Here is a 23,965-nt window from a genome sequence, read left to right on the forward strand (position 1 = left end):
GGAAGGAGCCCAGTGCAGTCTTGACCCCTGGTTCTAAGGCAATCATTCTGAATATTTCTGACTTGGTGTGTGAGATGAATTGCATTACCAACAACTGTGCCCCAATCCTAATTCCAATCTAAACATAATGCATATTCCTCATGACTAAAAAGAAAAAGCATAGTTTGCTCATTTTTCTCTCATCTTTCAGTTGCTGCTGTCTTCAGATGGAGTTTTGTTTGCAGATTTATTGGAGTATTTCTCACTTGATCTCTCCTTAACGTGACTGATTTTCTCATTCATTGTTTAATGCTTGTGCTTTTGACTTCCTGTCTCTCAAGTTATCTGATCTCTCAGGAAAAGGACCAGAGTTCTCCATGTGGCTTTCCCAGGTGCAAGTTTCCTAAGTTGGCCAGGGTGAACTTTTAAGGATATATAGAATTAACTTCCTCTTTTCCTATTTCTTGATTACATAGATTGAGCTGTTCTTTCCTAAAAATAAATCTTAGCTTTCATGAACCACCTTCATAGATATCTTTGCCCAACAGATGAGAGAAGCCCCACCCTTTATATGGACATAGATGAGCCAATCGGAGTCTATCTTGGAGTAATTAAGACTTAGAATGTTTACTATATTTTTATGTCTAGAAATTTTGCCTTACAGGTGCTTCTTTAATTGAACTAACAAAAATTTGGGAATTTTCGAAAGTCTTTTGTGAAAAAATGTAAACTTTCCCTGGAAGGAAATTGAGGAAGTGAATTTGTTTCTCATTAGAATGCACAAATTCATCAGATTGACTCATTACTGCATTAACGGTCTGGAGAGTGTAGACAAAGTTCTAGTAAAGCATATTGAAAATGACGATGTGACCTCTAGATCTGGCTTAGTCACTGATTTTGATGTGAGTCTTTGGAAAAGTATTGTCCCCCTCTGGGTCTTGGCATTGTTCTCTTTAGGTGAAATTATTTACATGGTTCTTTCCAGTTCTGCTCACTATATTCATGAACCTATGCATGTAGGGAGAATTTCACCGCAGTGAGGTATACTGGAGGTAACTTGGGGCCCCTGAAGAGAAAAGCCCAGGAAAATGAGATGAAGTGGAGTCAGACTTTCCCAAAGCTTCATCTGATAATGAATTCACATCTGCATCATTCCGGCTCCTTAACTTCTGGGATTAGAGTGAAGTTAACTAAACAGGGGAAGAAGTAGAAGTTGCAGCATACCATTAATTCCTGAATGGGTGTGGGTTGAATGTGTGTGCATGGCGGGGAGGGCAGTAAATTCTAAATTCTAAAGAACATAGAAAATATGGGAGAGGGCCTAGTTCAGTATCCCTGAACAAACAGGCAAAGTCTAGAGAGTGTTTTTAGTTTTATTTAATCAACCAACAAGGATGTTGTGACCAAGGGAGGCTTTTTCCAGTTGCTACTAAAAATACATATAAAGTGCTTTTCACTTCCTAAATGACCTCCAAAGCTCGAGGGACAGAAGGGTGCAATGATTTGCATTATCTTATCACTTCTCTCCTTGCCAGATCACATTCACATCACTTTAACTGATGCCAAAGATTTACCTTCTCTATGAAGCATATAACCACAATGACCTTTCCTTTTTCCCTTCTTTCCTTTCTTCCTCCCTCCCTCCTTCCATCATTTCTTTTTTTATTCTTTTCTTTCTTCCTTCATTACTTTGTGAATTACACAATATTATATTAGCTCAAACTCTTCTTAAATTTGTCTGTAATTTTTGTATAGCCTTATTTCCCCAATGTGCCCTGCCCTCAGGATGCTCCTAGTCTAAATGATGAAACTGGAAGTATCTTGATAGTAGTTCATTGTGTCACCTGTCCAGGTTATGACTTCCTTTACAACTTCTGTACATTATCCAATAAGCATGCACCTATTTTTTTGGCATAGCACAGAAGGAAAGCTGTGCTGTTTTGGAGTTAGACTCTTTAGGTTCAAATTCTGGTTCTGTCAGCATAGTTTTATGACCTTGAGGAAGTCTTTTTATCTTTGTAATCTTCTGTTCCTTTACCTTCTCAAAAGGATAGCTTGAGGTTGAATGGCAGATACAAAAGTATCGCTAGATAGGGAAATAAGTTCCAGTTTCTGCAGCACTATAGAGTGACTATAATTAGCAATAATTTAATGTATATTTTCAAATAGTTAAAAAGTGGATTTTGAACATCCCCAACACAAAGAAATGATAGCTGTTCGAGGTGATAGATATGCCAATTACCATGATTTGATCATTACACATTGTGTACATGTATCAAAATATCACACAGTACTCCATAAATATGTGTAATTATTATGTGTCAATTAAAAAAATAACAGAAGCAACATACAAATGACCAACAGGTATATAAAAATGCTAAAAATATTGCCTTCAGAGGCATATGTTAAAAAAGTAGATCATCTGTAGTTTATTTGTGCCCATAGTTCATTATTAATTTTATATTGTAATTGAGAGATAATTTTTGTTATTTTCATAGTTACACTTTAAAAAATTAGGTAATTTTTCACTATTTTTAATACTCATCAATAGTTCTTTTCTGTATTGATAAACCCATTTTTGAGTTCTTCATTTTGATTATTCTGTGAATCCTAGAGCAGATACTTGGTAAGATATTTAGGAAAAATATTATGAGTCTTTGACTATATCATCATTTCTATGTTATGAACACAGAAATAAATGTTGGCTGGATACACTGCTTTTGATTCATAAACTGTGTCCTTCAAAGCTTTGTATATATTGTGCGTTTAATTCTAATGCTTAGTTTTAGTGAGGAAGAATTGCAGCCAACATAAATTTTATTTTATTTTATTTTGTTTGGAAGTAAATGTTTTGTTTACTTCTTTTGTAGATTTGTGTAGGAATCATCTTTTATTGATTGAATTTTAAAACTGTACTAGGACCTGTGTAGGCTTGTCTGGAACATGATGAATATTCTCAATTTGAACCCATAGTCTTGCTCAAATTGAGACTGTCTTCTCTATTTCTTTACAGATTGCTCCTGCTCTTTCAGTTCTCATCACTGTTACAGGAAAAGCTATTATGTGTGGATGCTGTTGCTTGAATATGTCTTATTATCTTTTCTAATAGGAGTTGCATTTCTAAGTGTTTGCTCCCTATATAACAACTTACATTTCTGGTGATTCAAAACATCCATCTTGATTTTTAAAATTTGTCTGTTGTGTTTCTTTCAAAATTCTGATAGTTATTCTTTCCTTTGGCCTTCCTTCTTAAGTCTGCCTGCTGTTGTTCCCAGAGCAAATGTTGTCATAAAACTTGTTGAAATAAAACTTTGATTTTTTTTCCATTTAGAGCAGTAAATCAATTTTTGAAAGAGAACTACCCTGCATACCTTTGGAGCAATAGTGAATTTTTGCTCTTGAGCTGAGAAATGCTTTTGAGTGCTACACATCAGTTTGGCTCTGTTTCTCCCCATCATCCAGGATCTATATTATTCTGAAGGAAATGTACATAGTCAGGTTGGAAATGGACAGGGTGTGGGTTTTGACTAAACTTTTACAAGGTCATGCTGCTAATGCCAATCCCTGATCAAAGGTAAATGAATTAAAAAACAAAACAAAATACAACACTCTAATTGTTTGGCCTTGTAGGATTGCTGACCATTTTTTAAAAGTATGTTTCTACATGACATGTTGCTTCCATTAATAAATATGGAAGTGCACCTTAGAAGCAAACATTAAAATTTTTTCTACAGTCCAGGTGATGTCTCAATGTTATTGTTTCCATAGAACAGAGAAGTGGAAGTGATCATTGCTAGGAGGAGACCCTCTCCACCTTTCATGCCATTCTCATATTCAGCATGGCTTTTACTTTTCCAGTTCAGAGTGTAGGTGAAGGGGCATGCTATCTACCAGGGTTTATTCCTTATTTCTTACTGATTACATTGCTTACTTCCAGAAGTTTTGGCCATCTTTTTCTTTCTTCTTCTTTTGCAATGCCTCTCTATTGCCTCTGAGGTTAAAAGATACTCTTCCTAGTTTCTGGTATGTATATAAATACTATCCTTTATTCTGTCATACCCTTGCAAGGGATTTGTCTTTTATTCACAAGCCTTTGGGTTATTTTAATAACAATTCATGTGGATGGAGGAGGGCTATTGTAGGCAGCTGCCCCTTACTGTTCTTGTCAAGAATCCCTAACCCCATCTCCCAATGTTAAGTACTAATTTTGCCAGTGGTATGAAGATCCCAAAATAGAACTGTGGCAGAGCTGATATATGTCATGACATATATTTAGATAAAACAGAACCTATGGTCAGACAATTCTAATCTGCTGTTCCATTATGACTATGTGTCTCAGCACAACTAGTACATCCCAGTTAAGTCAATCTTGTTTCTAATCAAGCACTATGTATTTTGTTCTCAAATCAATAATCTACTGGTTCACTCTTTGTTATTTGCTTCCCCCCTTTTGCTGAATCGTTTTGATAATTCACCTTCAGAACTACAGAGTTTACAATGCTTTTATATGTAGGGTTGTGGATGAAATTGAAAAATTTCTCTATAGTCTGGAATAGCAGAAGCTGAGGACAACACAGGAGAGGTCCCTATGCACAGGGACCAAGGATTCTGGGAGCCAGGAAGAAGGTAGAAAGACAAAACCAAGCTGCTCTCCATTCCCCAGTGGAGATCCACTGTGAGAAGCTGGGTCCATGTAAAAGAATCCACTGGGATTAGAAGCAGAATAAGAAAAGTTTCAGGAATTTTCTGGAAGGCATAAGAAGTGAGAGGACAGAGGGCTTTAGGGAAAGAGATTTTCAAAGTTAGACTTCAAGTAGAGCAATTAAATGGTGGTAAGGTATAAGTTAGGGATGTGTGAGGATCTGACTGAAGTGAAGGGAGGGGACCAGGACATAAGTTGACCTTTCTGTCTCATTCAGGTTTTAGACAATGCTGGATAAATATCCCATAGACACCGTAATGGAGGACTCCACAAGAGAAGGCCATGTTGGTTTTGTTTTCTCAGGCACTTCTAGGCAAGTTGGATCCCAAAGCAATGAAGGCTGGCATGGGGTGTGGGTAGCTGAGTCATTTGAGATGAGCAGATGAAACATCCACCAAGAGAGATGGCAGGCAGATGGCAGAATGGTGAAATTGTGGTCTAAATGAAGGGTATGACATCAAAAGAGAAAAAAAGTCTTGAATTCTTACTGGCAAAATGCTACATAGAGGTTGAAAAATGCAGAACAGAACTAATTCCTAATGGGGTGAGCCATAGGTTCAAATTCTTTTTTAACTTAAGAGTCTTATGAGGAGCCCTAATTCCGCCTCCAGATGAATGAGCCCATGGCTCCATAATTGTTTAGCTCAGTGTATTAATCTGCTCTCACAATGTTAATAAAGACATACCCGAGACTGGGTCATTTATAAAGGAAAGAGGTTTAATTGAGTTACAGTTTCACATGGCTGGGGAGGCCTCACAATCATGGCGGAGGGCGAAAGGGAAGCAAGACAGGTTTACATGGTGGCAGGTAAGAGAACATGTGCAGGGGAACTCTCTTTTATAAGACCATCAGATCTCATGAGACTTAGTTATTCACTATCACGTGAACAGCACAGGAAAGTCTGCCCCCATTATTCAATTACCTCCTACGGGGTCCCTCTCATGACATGTGGGAATTATGGGAGCTACAGCTCAAGATGATATTGGGGTGGGGACACAGCCAAACCATATCACTCAGCCAGGGGTGGCTTTTTCTTGTTACCTCTCTGAAGGGTGAGATGTGCTGCTTCAAGGCTGCTGAGTAGACAAAGTCAGGGCTTAGAATCCACCCAGAGAGGAGGTGCTGTTGAGTCCCGTGAATTTCACCCAGGACTGATCATACTGTCCTCCTCCCTTCATCTTGTCTTTCTGGAAAACCTCCGTAAACTCAACCCTCAGTTGTTCCTGCAAACTCTGAGTCTTGAGCTTGCTTTGTTCACTTTCTGTAGCCCTAGTTCTGCTGACATTGTATGTAACTTGTTCCCCCTCTGTATTTCAAATTCCTTACTTTGCTTTGCTCTTCACCAAACCTAGACCTGCTCTTGTTTTACATGTTCTCCTGTCTCACTGTGGATAGCTGGTAGGACTGAGCTCCTCTCAGTACAGCCTGGAATTAGTGCCAGGTATAGGTGAAAATTCAGGAGGCAGTGAACAATGACACCACCACAACCACTACTTCCTTCACTATTGTATATTGAGGCCACTCCTTGCAGGAAACTGTTTTACAGACAGAGGCCTCTAGCTAGTGGTTTTCATCCCTGAAGCCTGTCATTTTTGGGGGCCTTGGAGGCATTCACCCTGCAGGGGCAAATTGCAGGAGTTATTCACTTTGCTAGAATGGAAGTACTAAGAGAAGAGTGATGTCTACGTCAAAGCCATTCTTGTAGATAAGAAAAGCAAGTAGCCAGATTGTGGACCCATTTGAAGGGAATTTGGAAGGCAGCATGAGTAAAACGCCTCCCCAAATCCCTATTTTGCCAATAAGATACTTCCTTTAGCTGAAGGCTTTGAGATCTCTAAGTGTCTCTCATCAGAACATAGAGACATCCTCCAGGAAGGAAATGCCTCATGCTATTACCAGTGAAGGGCCTGGAATTTGTGAGGATAGCAGAGATCCAGAATCTTAGGGGGAATGGTAATCAGGACAGATGCTGGGCATCCCATCAGAAGTTCAGGGCCCACTGCACACCAGTGTAGGTGTGCAGATGAAATATCTGCCAAGTGTAGGGGATGCCATCACAGGTAAATGTGGACTATGTCCAGGCTTCCCCAAGGCAAGCATTGCTCCCTAATGATCCCCCTGCTCACAACCTTTCTGTTCCTGCCACCTGATTACAAGTTAGGCAAGCAATCTGTATTCTACGTCATTCCCTTCCACATTAGAGTTATTTACAGCTGGAGGTAAATATCCACATACTTGTTCCCAGGGTTGAGATACTAAGCATGATGCCCATCTATATTGTTTCTAGGAACAGAACCATTGTGCTCAGTAAAAGGATACAAGGCAGGAAACAGCGTACCCGCTATTTGAGGCCTTAACTGTTTAACCGAACATTCAGGCACTGTACTGGGTTGAATAGTGTCCTTCCAAATTTCAAGCCCACTCAAAACCTGTCAGTGTGACTTTACTTGGAAATAGGGTCTTTGCAGACATAAACAAGTTAAGATGAGTTCGTGCTGGATTTAGATAAGCTGTAAGTCAATGTAACTAGTGTCCTTATAAGAAGAGAAAGTTTGGACACATAGACACAGACACCCAGAAGGAACAATGCCATGTGAAGACAGAGGCAGAGATTAAAATTATGCTGTCACAAGCCAAGGAATTATCAGCAAGCACAAACTCGTAGGAAAAGGCAAGGGTCACAAACATCCCTTGAGCGTCTGGAGGGAGCTTGGGCCTGCCAGCACTTTGATTTCAGACTTCTAGTCTCCAGAGCTGTGAGAGAATCAATTTATGTGTTTTAAGACATCCAATTTGTGGTAATTTGTTTTGGCAGCCCCGGAAAACTAGGACAGGCCCATAGTAATAGGACTTTCTTTCCAACCTCTTCTCCCTTTTCTATCTTCCTAACATGCTATACTCAAACTACACTTTACCTTCATGGGTGCCTCATTGAATAGTGCTTCTCGTTATCATCCTCATCATCATCATGATCAACATCATAAAAGCTAACACCCTGCCAGCCCTTAATACATCCTAGGTCCTTAAAATCATCTCTGCAATAGCAAATGTAAATACTCATCTTATAAAAGGAAATTAAGCTGCAGATAGATGATCCCCAAATTCATATTTCTAGCAAGACGAGGAGCCAGTTTTGAAACTTGACAATCTGTTATGAATATCTTAGCCATTTCACAATTCTACTGCCTTCGGCTTTCTTTTCTAGCTTACAAACTTCTTCTTATGCTTCTGTATGCTCTTCCACAGTCTTCCCAGATGCTCTCTCTCCTTGGCTCCTTGAAAACATGCTTCCTCTCCTTCCCTTCTCTGGGATCCTACAGACTTACATTTTTGTCCCATATCATTATCTTCCGCCTTTACCTTTTATGAGGTATTTGTATATAGTGCTCTCTTCTGAACAATGAGGGATATCGTAAGGCCTACTCTGGATCTAATTTAGGAAGATATATAGTGGGCCTATCAGCCCCCATAACATTCTCATGGAGATTTTTTATTTCACTTCCCTTCCAACTCTTCTCTCCTTCATACTGCTGCCTGGACTCCCAACAAGTGGTTTCCTTAGGCCTTTCTTCCCTCACCGCCCCCAACCCCATGCTCAGGGCATCTTTGTGACATAGACTCATTCCTCTACACCCCACCCTTGCGTACTAGTCTTCTGATTTCACAGAGTTCCTTCCAAGGAGATGGCTAGACATTGTGCCAATCAGAATTGTGTGAATATTAATGGCAAGGAGGCAGCTTGCCATCCCCCTGTCCCCTTCTGCATCCAGGTGATATGTGCACATATTAGCAGGAGAAAATACTTTAACCACTTTGAGGCCATTTACAGACTAGTGAGGAGGAGATTTTTGATATGAGGTGGCGGGAGTCCTTTCCCTGGTACTTCCATGTAATGCCACCTAGTGTCCTATCTAGCATTATCTGTTGGTGCCCATTGAGACCTGGTAGCCTTGACAAATGATCAGCAGCCCCAAGGCAATAGCAGAATCCTTTGTTATGACCATAAAGTTGAAACCAGTTGAGTTTAAGTATGTTGGATAGCTAATGAAATTAAATTTTTCTTTCATTTTTCAATAGCCTTAGTCTCACAGGTGAACAGGAGAATGAAGACAAGTATTCAGGCTCAATCCTATATTCCTGGGCAAATATGAATTGTCAGTCTGCCATCAATTCTGAAGAAATTCAGCCATTATACCTCTTGGATCCAAGGGTTATGGCAACTGATTTAATTCCAAAGTTTATGCTTCAGGCAAAATAATACTCAAGTAAGATTTATAATCACTTTTCTCCATCTAAGAGACACCAGTAATATAAAGTACTGGCACTAGCCTTACTTTGTAAAGGTATTCTCTATATGTTATGCATTAGAGAATGTCTCTGAAAATAACAGACTCTAAGACAGGCTACCAAGGATAATAGAGTTATATTTCTTCCCTGAAATGGATGCCCTGACCCAAGTATAAGAGTCATGCGAAATTCCCTGGAGAAGTATGCAGGAAAACTATTATTACAGGCATTTTATCATCTAGAAAACCAAGATCCAAGAAGAGAAGTTGTGTTGAAATTATACAGTTAACATGTTCTTGAGCCAGATGGGAGCCCAGGCCACAAGATCCAATACTCTTCTCCTCTAGGAGATTAGCCTCCCCTCTCTGTGGTTAGGAGATCCCTCAGTTGATTATACCTGTACCTCTCCATAAAGGCCTTTGAGATCAAGATGTCATGAGACCACCATTGGACCTTGTTGCAATTTTGTATTCTACACTTGGTTTTTCAATTAAGTTTAAGGGCTTTTTAAAAACAAAACTTGAAGCTCTAGTTTTCTAGATCTCTTATAGTGTAGAGTTTTTCATATAACTGAGCTGTATTAAAGCTTGTTCATTCATTTTTACAGACATCTATGTGAGAGTCACTTTAGAAAACTCCTAACCAGTGTCCAACATGCCTAATATTTGTACCTCAATTAAAAATCATGGTGTAAGTGACTAGCCCGTTCCTATGGCCCATGAGAGACAAATATTTAAGGGGCTCCTGAAATATTCCTTTTAACTTTTCCTGAATTTAAAGGAGAAAGAAAATAGATTAAAAAAAAAAAAACAAGGCTGTGTAAAGAGTGGATTCTAGGAATTTATCTCTTCTTTGCACTTATATTCTGCTAATTTCCAAAAATTAAAATAGTAAAATGAGCCCAAACAGTCTTGATTGCTTCCTAAAATGCTTAGAACTTGCTATTACTTTTGAATATTTTTCTTCCAATCCCCTACTCTTATCTCTAGATGTCTGGTAAAAAATTTTTTTGCTTGTTTGTTTAGTGATATTCTGCATTCATGAAAATGATGTTCCCTTAGAACTTTAGTTATTTTTTCCTTTTCACATCCCTCAACACCTGCATTATTATCTGTTCAATGTCAAGGCAGACATTGATAGATTTTGTAGTCCACTGAGGTAGAATCATGCTCAATACATGCTCCATAAATGAAGACTGAATGGGTGATGAACTAATGAAAGAATGAAAAAATGCTGATGTAACCAAGTTCCTGTATTTAGTCTCTACAAAAACCCAACAGCTTTATTCTGTTTTATCATCCCAAATGTCCACCTCTAGTCATACACGGACTCTAAACCCTCTTGAATTGACTCTTATACAAAGTTAGGTACTGGTCTCTCTTCACATTTCACACACGCACATTCCCACACACACAGGTCACAAAAATATGGAGATCAAAGGTTGGCGGAGACACACACCTCCCCAAAATGCCGCTAGTTCAGGACACTTTACTGAGTGCCTGCACATAGCCCAAGAGGCAATGGTCAGCAGTATGATAAGTGTTGTGATGAAATGAAAACAAGGTGCAATGAAAGAACCCAGAGGGCAACCTGAGATTCTGTGGAGGCTGCCTGGATGGAGGAGGTGATGCTGCTGTAACTACTGATCCCCCATCCCTACAGCGACCTGGCCACAGAGTGTGCTGGGCGGCATTGTTCCATTGCTATCATTTCACAATGCACTGGGGACATTGCATTCAATACATTTTTCCTGATTGATTTTACTTGGGACAGTGACTATCTTGTTTTATAGGCCACTTGGAGAAAGGATCTTAATTGCCTTAATGTTTAGCATATAGGGTCCATCCTCGCAGCACACACAAATCCTGAAATGCTATTTGAAGAAGACAATGAAAATAATGATGTTCTTATTTTTGTATGAACTCTTGGCATATCTGTAGGCAGTTTGCAGCCTTTCTCGTCTCTCTCTTTGCTTTCAGACAGGCCGAATTTGAACAATCATTCTAAGAGAATACGTCTTTAAAATGGTTTGAACGGTAATCCCATCGCCTATAAGATCTGAGCCTTAGGAAGCTTTTGAGATAAATCAACCTTGGTTTTTCCCCCATTGATACACCTATTCCTATTTCTCATATTTCAGTGCCCTTCTTTTTTGATACACTCTCTCTCCTATGTGTCTGCACCTGGGGCAGATTTTAGGAGGTTTTGAACTTATCTCTTATCTTAATCTTCCAATAAAAATGAGACCATCCTTTGTGTTTCAGAAGATAGCTCTGTAAAGCAGCTTCAGAAAGCCAGGGATTTGAGACTTATTGAAGGGTGATGGATTTATGTAGCTCCGTTTTTACCAGCAGTACCAGACTCTGCAGAACCTGGCCTTATTTCTTTATTTGGAGGCCCTGCAGTCACAGGTTGCATCTTCATTTCTGGTAGTGTTAAGTACGGTTTCACTTCATCCTGCCTCCTGCTATGCTTAGAAATGGACAGGAAGTAGTGGCTTCTGGGCATCAACCATTCAAGATTATTTCCTGAAAAGTGACTGACACATGTGTAGTGTGTGTACATGTGCGTGTGTAGTGTATAGTGGGTGTGTGTGCACTCTGGGTCTGTGACCTTCAGGGACCTACTGGGACTGCCCACGGTTCCTGGGGGCATAGAAAAGAAATGCTTGGAGTTGCTTGGGAAGCTTATCCAGAGGCTAACAGCAAACAACAGCAGCTGCTTCTCCTTTTGATTGACCGATGTAATATTTATTTTTATTTTTAACTGTCTTGTCTTCACTAGCCTGTTTTGAAGTACTGGCTAAAGATTAGTCAAGTTCCCTTCTTGAGCAGCTGATTAAATCCACACCCAAACCATCTTTCTTATGGGATTCTCACACACTTCCCACTCCAGGGCCACTATGCCTCAGCCCTCATGCCCTGGAGCCTGGTACCAGACAACTAGGACGGCACTTATGCCCCAGAAATTACTCAAATTAGCCAGTCCAAAGGGAGCCTGTGAAACCTAACCACACCCTGCTTGCCATGCATATTGCAACAAGCTGCTACCCTGCCTCCAAGTGGGTGCCCCTAGGTGGCCCTGCCTGGCAGCCTTCTCTCATTCGGAGCTGCAAGTAACAAAATAGTCTGCCTTTCATCTATCCAAGAGTCATTATGTTATGTCTTGCCATCAAAAGAATTTTATAAAAGAGCAGGACACTGTTTAAGAGGCCTTCATTTTCAGGGACTGAATGCATGGACTCAATTGGCTTAAACAACAAGAACATTTTCTCTCTCCTGTAACAAGAAATCCAAAAGATGTCAGCTTCAGGTACACACTGTTCGAGTCTTACTTTCTTCTTCTCTGTAGTTCTGAAGGCTCTTTCCTTCTTAAATGCTGAATTTTCCTTTAGGCTCTTAACAAGATATTTCCCATTATTCCACGCATCCTGACCAGACATAACAATGGCCATAGGTAAGAAGAAGAAAACAAAACAAAACTCTTCTTGTTATTTTCCTTTAAGAGTGAGAAAAAAACTCTTTGAGAAACGCTCACCTCCTTATACTAAAAAGACTTTCCCAGGAACATCATCAAACAAAATCCTATTGTATATTGCATCTCTAATCCTGCACCAATTACTAAAAAGGGAAGAACCAATAGATTCGATTGAACAGAATTCTGAATGAGGCCAGTCTCCCTTGAAACTCATGGCAACATGGAGAAGATTACATGCCAGAAAAAAATTGTGGATCTGTTTTTTGTTGTTGGTGGTGGTTTTGTTTTACTTTGTTCTATTTTTTTCTTTAAAGAAGAAAGTAATGGATGTTGAATAGGGAACCCACAGTGCCTGCTGCACCTAATATGCACCTTATTTATCTTTATCTTCTAGACTTACTTTTACAAGCTCTTATTACCAGGTTTATAACCTTGGGCAAGTTATTTAGACTCTTTGAACTTGGATTTCCTAACCTATAGTATAATTTTAGGAAAAATTATGCATGCACATTTCTCATCTTTAATGTATAGGCCAAAGCATAACATGACCAATGGCTGGTATTTCTTGACTCTTTAGAAAAGTCGTATCTTCCTATGGGAGGAATCAGCTTTGGAATGTGAATATGTCTTAGAAGGGGAATAACTTACTCTACCACTAAGGAGGGGCTGATGTTAGATCCTGCTCTGTGATCAGGATTGGCAGGGGAAGGTGAAACATGGAAGAACCTAAACATACTGGGGATTTGAAATTTGAGAGCGGGACAGGGCAGCACCAAATCCTGTTTATCCTCTACACGGCTCCTCTTACTCCTAGCGTGGGAAAATATCCCAGTGCCTGTGATGAAAGATGTTAAGAGAGATAGAAGATTCTTGGAGGGAAATAACCAGGCATAGAAATTTGGAAACTTCTCTCCCAAACCATAAGAGTAATGCCTTACTAGTGAAAGCCACAGGGAAATGGGCGAGTTGAGGTTGGTGAGGTGGAGAGAACATTTGACCAGGAGACAAACACCAAGTTCAAGTTCAGCTTCACATTTCACTTAATTTTACCCTGAGTAATTCCTGAACCTATTTTAGCCCCAGGCCCCATTTGTCAAATGACAATAAATGTGTCTTACCTCCCAATCTCTCAAGGGACCATGAGAATTGAATGAAGCAGTGGAAATAAAAGTGCCTTGAAAAACATTGTCATAGAAGTGGATGAGAATATGCTCTGTGTCTTTCAAGATAGCCTGAGTCCCCACACCTAACCTCTGTCTTTACTAGTCAGATCAACCAGCAAATGTATCTTTGGAAAGAAATATCTGGGCTAATGTGAGAGTCTTGGAAAATTGACAGTGCAAAATCCAATCCACTTTCCCATAAGTAACTGATGTGAGAAAGTATTCAGGAAAAATTCTTTCCAAATGGTTCTTTGCTAATAGCATATATATATATATGGATGTATAAAAATGGAGCACCACTATTAAAGATGTATAGATAATGCAAAGCCAGATCGGTGTCTCAAAAAAATAATGGCAAGACAATGAAATGAATGTGGCAGCCCCCCACACTCTATATCACCTTAGAGACTATGCATTTACTGCTAGGAAACTTCTCAAGCAGAGTCTTCCAGCCCTTGTTGATGACAATTATCTTAGTTCCTTTGAAGACATCTCCTTCAGAAGGGTAATCTCGGGCTGGGGGATCATTTCCAGGACAGCTCTTGCCTATAAAACAGCTTTATTACAGTTTTGAATTATTAATTGTTTCCTAGTTAGTTTCTGTGCTCATAGTTGTCCTTTCATCTCCAATGATGTGATCACTGTAATTTTTATAAATAAAAAGACTAAAGGCATGGACTTCAAATGCTCAGTAGTGGCACAGTTGGGGATCGTGTGTCTGCTGGGATGATTTCTACGTCTGTTTAAAGCCCTGTGGTTTGTGGGACTCTAGGACTGAAATCTAAGATTTCCCATGCATGTACTGCTCTGAGAATGTGTGTGTTTGTGTATATGTTCTCATGTGCATTTGTTTGTGTGTGTGTTTGTGTATGCAAACACAGTGGTGCCACGAACCAAATAAGGTTGACTGCAAAGACCTGCACCTTGTCTCTGCTCTCTAACTCACTAGGGTAGCCAGAGACAGCCAATGTCCCTTCCTGGCCTTGGGCTTCTTGTCTGTGTAACACTAAGATCATAAAATCTGCTCTGCTTATTTCACAGGACCTTCATCAAAATTAAATGGTACATCATAAGAAAGCATCTATAAAGGAGTTACTGTCAAAGACACTCATCAGACACTCAGCAAAGAGAACCCCTAGCCAATTCTTAGCAGCCAGCTTATATCCAACTTTTTCATAAACTATTTCTAGCCTTCTTCAGCTAACACATTTATTTCTTCTCCCAGCTGCTATAGAACCAACAAATTTCACACAATTCAGCCCCAGTTACTTTCGTATGTACTGGTTTCTATGCGAGTCTTGTTTCTATGGATCAACTTTAAGATTCTTGCATTTGGAGCCAACGCCCTACATAAGAGGTGATAGACTAGTTAAGAGCAATTGGAGTCATCAGACATTGGAATAAATCCTAGTTTTGCCAGAAAGTTGCTTTCTTGACCTCGTTAAGCCTTAGTTATTGTTCTGAAAAATGGGAATAATCTCATTAATATCTAACTCAAAATGTTGGTGTGATTATTAAACAAGGTAAAACATCTACACCCTTTAAGAAGGTTTCTGGAAAATATAATAGTACTTAACAAAGGTAGTGATGATTACTTAATAACAGTAGCCAAAAACATTATAGTATTACCTACAATTATGACCTTGAGATACTCTAAGAGCCTAGGGTACTTTTAGAATCAGTGAAGAAAAGTCACATTCAAGTTAAACACACAGTTAGTCTTTGGTGTGTTTGAATAGAATTTTAATTCTTTAACTGTTATAACTTGCCTAGACTTTTGGTACTTCAGGTTGTCTTTTTTATTCCCAGAGAATAAAACTGGTGATTTGGGCCCTCAGTACTTTCACGTTGTTCCTGTTCTTATGGACTCGTCAGGCTAGTACTCTTTCATCTGAAAAAGGCTACCATAGGCCTGACCTGAACTCCCTTTCTGCTCTAGATTCTGGTCCATGCTCACAGTTCCTCTGTGCAAAGCCTGTGATCATCTCACACATGTCCTGGTCTGGAGGTCTTGCCGGTGGATTCCAACATCTACAAGGCTGTCTCCTACTTTGAGTGCAAGAGTTCAGCAGCACCAAAGAGGCAGAACTTCACTTTCTGTCTTTCAGGTAGACTCTTCTCAACCCTGGGCTTTACATTATGGCAAACTAGAATTTTTTTAGAGCAACATGATTAAGTACTAGGAAGAAGCTATAATATACCCTGTGCCTAGGACTTGGTTAAAAGTACAATAAATTCCAAGTTTCCAGTTATGCCCTCCAAGGGCCATTTGGTACGTGGGGTGAGTCCCATGGAAAGCTAACACAGATCACAGCAGGAACCCTTGTCACAAGTCTTCCACTTTCTGAGACTGCTGTTTTCTTCAAGATCTTGGTTAAAAAAAAAAAAAAAAATTGCAACGTAAAGGTAGGTACTATGAGAAGTCTGCTGTGTGCTCCGCAAAGATGCTTGAGATGGGCAAAAGGAATGATGATTTTCTTTGCATCAGCCATTGATGAAGCAACCTGGTCTCTGCTGTTGTCATCTCCTGATTGTGGCCCTCAGCTCCCAAGACTGGCTCAATTTTCATCACAGTAGACTACTCATTCTCCCTTCATTTACTAAAAATATATCACTCAAAAAATGTTTATCTGATAAATACTTACTGAAGGATATGAAGATACTGAGAGGTAGTGCTAGGGCAGGGATGAAAAACAAATCAAGATCAATGTCAAAGAACATAATTGCCTGAAATTCCCCAACGAATACCTGGGGCCCCAGCTTGCCCAGGTGGCTGGGGCTCTCTTCTTCTTGCCTAGGATCTTCCTGCTTCTTGCTTTTTCCAGGATTCTCTTCTCCTATGCCTCATAAGATACAGTGAATAATTCTCAAATGCCTCTTACTTTTGTGGGCACAAAAGTTTTAGTGTCCATTGCGTTTTATTCTTTCCTTCCAGAAATTCCTGGGCAAAAATGGGAGGATAGGGTTGTTATGTATACTACCATAAGACAATCATCAATTTGTTTGAAACATAAAAAAATCTAATTCTCATTTTTGGTGATTTATCTCACTTCCCTAATATATAGAGGCAGTTCAGTCACTGTTTTTTTTTTTTTTAAATAAATTACCTGCATTAAATTTACAGTAAGTAAGGGGAGAGGAGGTTGCTGTGGATGAAGATATTCAGAGGAGGCAATAAAAATGTGGCTTTAGCCTGAGTCCTAAAGTCTTCAGAATGAGACTGAAAAGAAAGTTGAAGAAATATGGCAATATGACAGAGTTCTAGACTTCATGTTCTAGCTCCCCTGCAATCAGGTGTGTTTGGCCAGTGGAATGAACGGGCATAATGTGGGCCATTCTTAGGTATGCACTCATACTCCTTCCTTTCTTCCAGCTGCGTTAGTAGGGTGCTGAGGACCTGGAGGAGGGAGCAACAGGTACAAGAAGCCTGGCTCTCTGAAGTCTGGACTGCATGAAGCAGAACCCTTCTGCCAATGTATAATGGGCTTTGAAAAATGTCCACATAAATTTTGTCTTGATCCAGAGAAGTGAGTAGCATGTTTGCTAATCTCTACATTTGCTTTTACCTGGGTCTTCTTCTCTACTTGAAGAAGGATCTCTTGTGTTTGCTGAATAGAGTCCTTTCCTTATCTTTAGTACTAGCCTCAGCAGTCACCAGAAAATCTTTCCTAATTTCTAAGCGACTATTAGCTCTGTATTTCAGTAGTAGCTCAGTTGATATTGGCATAGTTTCAATGAAGAGGTTAGCATTTTCTTTATTCCTTCAGATGAATATGAAGAAGTAGCAGACTTCTTTGAAAAGGGATTGGTAACCTGTTCTATAAAGGGCCAGATCATAAACATTTTAGGCTTTGCAGGACATACAATTTCTACCGTGACTATTCCACTCTGTTGTGGCAAGAAAGCAGCTATAGAGAATAAAATGAATGAGGATGGCTTTGCTCCGATAAAATTGTATTTGTAAAAATAGGCAGCGGGCTAGATTTGGCTGTAAGCCATAGTTTGATAAACCCCACTTTAGAATATTCCTTAGGCCTTCACAATTTCCTGTAGGATATAGGGTACACATCTTCCTATCCAATAGTGAGCACCTTAATGACCATGATAATGATCTCTTCATATAAGGCAGTGGAGCCAGTGCCTGGAAACCAACAACATCAACCAATGTTTCTTAATTCAAAGTGAACTGGAACCTGGTAAGCTTTAAACAGTGGAGTAGTAGCCACCCTGGAGTAAGAACAAGTCAATGCATATTCAATATAAAAATCTGCTTTGCTTTTCCTTCTTTTTTCTTTTCCCCACCTAAATTCTACTGTTTTCACTTTGTGACTGGATTACATTTGAATGATAGCAACAGAAAAAACAATGATGAAGAAAAATAATTAAATCATTGCTCTTTAATTCCATTATCTGGACATGACAATACATATGTGTATATATGCATTATATATGCATGCATATATGTGTGTGTGCATATCATTTCTATCTATACATTTTTAAATCAATAAGATCAAACTATTTATATTTGGTAGAATTTTTTAAATAAAAACATATCATAATAATTATCTCATGTCCCTATATAGACAAATAACTTCAACCTAACATTTATCTTTTATTTGTTTAAGCATGATAGTTGGCCAAGAAATATTTTTGAATGGGCAAAAATCATATTTCACTATAATCTCCTTTGTAATGCTGCAGAATTTTTCATTTACTCTGTAGATATTTAATTTAAAAATTAACAAATTTCATCTGTTAAAATTATGTCTATGTTGATAAATGTGTTTATTACAATGTTTTTTATTCATTTTTGAATACTTACTATATTAATGCCTTAACACAAAATCATAAAAAGGTCAAAATATTTGCCAAAATTTAAGACTTTTTATAAACTTTGATAAATTTGCAGGAGGGTTGGAATTTGAATTAAGGCAAAACAAATGATCAGCCTACTCTATTTCCAGCCACATTTATGAAATAAGGGATATTCATTGTTTCATAAATTTTGAAGTGAGAACCCAAGTAGAATTTGAGAAAGAAAGAAAATAGGCCATTTCCTTATGACTTGGTAGAAAACTCTGGTGAAAGGAGTCCACCAAATCAATTCAGTTCATCCCACATTTATCGAATTACTGGTTTGTTACTCTTTGGCTTTGATTTTACTCAAATGAGCTTATATTCTGGCTGAGGAGAGTCCATGCAAAAAATCAAATAACCCAACTCAATCCATGAGGCCAATGTTACCCTAATACTAAATTCAGACAAAGATATCACAAGAAAATAAAACTACAGACCACTACCTATTATGAATGATGATGCAAAAGTCCTCAATAAAATAGTAGCAAACTGAATCTAAACATATAAAAAGAATCATATACCATAATCAAGTGGGATTTATCCCAATAATGCAAGATTTGTTTAACCTGTGAAAATCATTTGATGTATATCACTGTTTTGGTACCAGTACCATGCTGTTTTGGTTACTGTAGCCTTGTAGTATAGTTTGAAGTCAGGTAGCGTGAGGCCTCCAGCTTTGTTGTTTTGGCTAGGATTGTCTTGGCAATGCAGGGTCTTTTTTGGTTCCACATGAACTTTTAAGCAGTTTTTTCCAATTCTGTGAAGAAAGTCATTGGTAGCTCAATGAGGATGGCATTGAATCTATAAATTACCTTGGGCAGTATGGCTATTTTCACAATATTGATTCTTCCTATCCATGAGCATTGTATGTTCTTCCATTTGTTTGTGTCCTCTTTTATTTCACTGAGCAGTAGTTTGTAGTTCTACTTGAAGAGGTCCTTTATATCCCTTGTAAGTTGGATTCGTAGGTATTTTATTCCCTTTGAAGCTATTGTGAATGGGAGGTCATTCGTGATTTGGCTCTCTGTCTGTTACTGGTGTATAAGAACGCTTGTGATTTTTGCACATTGATTTTGTATCCTGAGACTTTGCTGAAGTTGCTTATCAGCTTAAGGAGATTTTGGGCTGAGACGATGGGGTTTTCTAAATATGCAATCATGTCATCTGCAAACAGGGACAATTTGACTTCTTCTTTTCCTAACTGAATATGCTTTATTTCTTTCTCTTGTCTGATTGCCCTAGCCAGAACTTCCAACACTATGTGGAATAGGAGTGGTGAGAGAGGGCATCCCTGTCTTGTGCCAGTTTTCAAAGGGAATGCTTCCAGTTTTTGCCCATTCAGTATGATATTGGCTGTGGATTTGTCATAAATAGCTCTTATTATTTTGAGATATGTTCCATCAATACCGAATTTATTGAGTTTTTAGCATGAAGGGCTGTTGAATTTTGTCAAAGGCCTTTTCTGCATCTATTGAGATAATCATGTAGTTTTTGTCTTTGGTTCTGTTTATATGCTGGATTATGCTTATTGATTTGCATATGTTGAACCAGCCTTGAACAGAGCCCTCAGAAATAATATCACACATCTACAGCAAACTGATCTTTGACAAACCTGACAAAAACAAGAAATAGGGAAAGGATTCCCTATTTAATAAATGGTGCTGGGAAAATTGGCTAGCCATAAGTAGAAGGCTGAAACTGGATCCTTTCCTTACTCCTTATATGAAAATTAATTCAAGATGGATTAAAGACTTAAATCTTAGACCTAAAACCATAAAAACCCTAGAAGAAAACCTAGGTAATACCATTCAGGACATAGGCATGGGCAAGGACTTCATGTCTAAAACACCAAAAGCAACAGCAACAAAAGCCAAAATTGACAAATGGGATCTAATTAAACTAAAGAGCTTCTGTACAGCAAAAGAAACTACCGTCAGAGTGAACAGGCAACCTACAGAATGGGAGAAAATTTTTGCAATCTACTCATCTGACAAAGGGCTAATATCAAGAACCCACAAAGAACTCAAACAAATTTACAAGAAAAAAGCAAACAACCCCATCAAAAAGTGGGCAAAGGATATGAACAGACACTTCTCAAAAGAAGACATTCACACAGCCAACAGACACATGAAAAAATGCTCATCATCACTCGCCATCAGAGAAATGCAAATCGAAACCACAATGAGATACCATCTCATACCAGTTAGAATGGCAGTCATTAAAAAATCAGGAAACAACAGGTGCTGGAGAGGATGTGGAGAAATAGGAACACTTTTACACTGTTGATGGGACTGTAAATTAGTTCAACCATTATGGAAAACAGTGTGGCAATTCCTCAAGGATCTAAAACTAGAAATACCATTTGACCCAGCCATCCCATTACTGGATATATACCCAAAGGTTTATAAATCATGCTGCTATAAAGACACATGCACACGTATGTTTATTGCAGCACTATTCACAATAGCAAAGACTTGGAATCAACCCAAATGTCCATCAGTGACAGACTGGATTAAGAAAATGTGGCACATATACACCATGCAATACTATGCGGCCATAAAAAAGGATGAGTTCACATCCTTTGCAGGGACATGGATGTAGCTAGAAACCATCATTCTCAGCAAACTATCGCGAGAACAGAAAACCAAACACCACATGTTCTCACTCATAGGTGGGAATTGAACAATGAAATCAACTGGACACAGGAAGGGGAAATCATACACTGGGGCCTATTGTGGGGAGGGGTGAGAGGGGAGGGATAGCATTAGGAGATATATCTAATGTAAATGACGAGTTAATGGGTGCAGCACACCAACATGGCACATGTATACATATGTAACAAACCTGCACGTTCTGCACATGTACCTAGAACTTAAAGTACAATAATAAAAAAAAAAGAAAAAAAAGAAAATCATTTGATGGAATGCACCACGTCAGTAGAACAAAGAAAAATAGCCACATAAATATCCCAATAGATGCAGAAAGAGCATTTTACAAACCCAATGCCCATTATTGATAAAACCACCACAACAACAACACTCAACAAACCTGGAATAGAAGGTAGCTTTTTCATCATAATAAAGGATATCTATGGAAACCCTACATGTAACATAATACTTAAAGATCAAAGACTGAATGCTTTCCCCTTAAGATCAGGAACAAGACGTGAATGTCTGCTTTTTTCAATTCCATTTAGCATACTAGTGAAGGTTCTACTAAGGGCAATTAGATGGAAAAAAATAGCATTCAAATTTGAAAAGAAGAAAAATTGTCTCAATATACAGGTGACATGATCTCGTATATAGAAAAATCTTATGAAATTCACAAGAGAACTATTAGGGATAATAAATGAATTTAGCAAGTGTACAGGATATACAAATATCAGTTGTATTTATTTATACTAGAGATGTAAAATCCAAAATAAAATTAAGAAAACAATTCAATTTATAATTATATTAAAAATAATAAAATGTTTAGGAATAAATTTAACAAAAGAAATGTAAAACTTATACTCTGAAAACTATAAAAACTTATTGAAAAATATTAAAGAAGATTTAAATGAATGGAAAGAAAGCCTGTATTTATGGATTGGAACCCCTAATATTTTAAGATACCAATTCTATTCAAACGGATCTACAGATTCAACACAATCTTAGCTTCCACTTCGGAAGAAATTGATAAGTAAATCCTAAAATTCATGTGGAAATGCAGCGATATCAGAATAGCCAAAACAGTCTTGAATAAGAGAAAAGCTGGAGGACTCACTCCTTCCAGTTTCAAAACTTACTGCAAAAGTAGTGTGGTACAGGCATAAGAAGAGACATATAGATCACTGAAACAGAATTGGGATTCCAGAAATAAACCATTACACATACGGTTAATTGGTCTTTAACAAGGGTGTCAATACAATTCAATGGGGAAACAATTATATTTTTGATAAATGGTGCTAGGACATCCTGATATCTATCCACATACAAAAGAATGAATTTGGACACCTTCCTTACACCAAACACAAAAATACTCATAAACTTAAATGTAAAACCTACAATTATGAAACTCTTTTAGGAAAACTTGGGAGTAATCTTCTTAGATATAATACCAAAAAAAGCACAAGTGACAAATAAATTGGACTTTATAAAAATTAAAATATTTTGTACTTGAAAAGACATCATCAGTGAAAATATATGCCTATAATTAAAAAGACAGATAATAATAATTGGTGGTAAAATACAGAGATATTAGAATCCTTATGAATTGCTGGTGGGAATTTAAAATGGTGAAGTCAATTGGGAAAATAGTTTGACAGTTCCTCAAAAGGTTAAACATGGAGTTATCACATGACCCAGCAATTTCACTCCTATGTATATACACTAGAGAAATGAAAATGTAGGTCCATACAAAAACTTGTACATGGATATTCATAGTAGTATTATCCATAGTAGCAAAAATGTGTAAAGAACTCAAATTTCTGCCAAATGCTTAATAACTAAATAAAATGTGCTCTATCCATAAAAGAGAATTTTATTACACCATAAAAATGAATGAAATATGGATATATCTTAAAACTTGAATGGATCTTATTATGCTGAGTAAATAAAAGCCTGTTGCAAAAGACCATATATTGTAAGATTCAATTTTTATGAAAGATGTTAACTGGGCAAATGCATAGAAACAGACAAGTAGCTTAGTGATTCCTTATGGCTGGATAAAGATGAGGAGAAATAAGTGACAACTAATGGCTACAGGATTCCATTTGGTTGTAATGAAAATGTTCTAATATTGATAGTGCTAATGGTTGTACTAGCTGCTAATGATTGTACAGCTCTGTAACTATATGAAAACTATTGAATTATTTACTTTAAATGAGTAAGTTGTAAGCTGCAAAAATTGTATCTCAATAAAGCTATTAACAATTTTTTAAGTCAAATAAGTCAAGAAATAAATAGACTATAAGAATGGTGGGGCCAACTTATCGTATAAAAATCATAATCACCATTGAAGGTCAGAAGAAAAAAAGAGGAAGAAGAAGAGAGGGAACAAGAGGAAAGGAGAGCCCTAGGGAGAGAAGGTGCACCTATTACTCCCAAATAGTAACTTAGGGAAGTGATTCATCCTTTTGTTTTTCTCTGAGGTTCATAGTGAGGCTAGAAGCAAAAGCCGTAATTCATTTCCATTTTCCAAAGTGTGCCTTTGAGCTTATTATTACCTTTGTGCATTAAAGGATCAGTGCAAGAAGTCTGCCCATAAATGATGACTTCACGGCACTACCACCAGTGTTCACATACCTGGGTATCAGAAAGTAAATGAAATGTTTGGGGAAAACACAGCGTAGCTTTTCTCAGGGAAAGAATTTGAAACCATTTTTTTAGGATACAGTACGGACATCCTACTCCAGTATAGCAGAGTGCAAGATAAACTGATCACACTGAGCCAAAATGGGACCCCAGGGAACAATTCCTATCTATCTCTGGAACAAATGTTAAAATGAAAATTGGTCAA

At 38.1% G+C, this 23,965-nt stretch overlaps 1 long non-coding RNA gene across 2 annotated transcripts in view; it reads left to right on the forward strand.

Moving 5' to 3' along the window:
• The window catches only part of LOC135966794 (uncharacterized), a 71,664-nt gene that overhangs the window by 44,915 nt on the left and 2,784 nt on the right, over nt 1-23,965 (forward strand). The window contains exons 1-2 of one of the 2 annotated variants that reach the window (XR_010580394.1): nt 15,582-15,717; nt 16,983-17,136. The exons of the other annotated variant lie outside the window; for it this stretch is intronic. This is a non-coding gene — a long non-coding RNA (uncharacterized lncRNA). Of the gene's footprint in view, nt 1-15,581; nt 15,718-16,982; nt 17,137-23,965 lie in introns of those variants that run through there. 2 annotated transcript variants of the gene reach the window in all.

This window comes from Macaca fascicularis, chromosome 13, assembly GCF_037993035.2.
Source record: "Macaca fascicularis isolate 582-1 chromosome 13, T2T-MFA8v1.1".
NCBI lineage: Eukaryota > Metazoa > Chordata > Mammalia > Primates > Cercopithecidae > Macaca > Macaca fascicularis.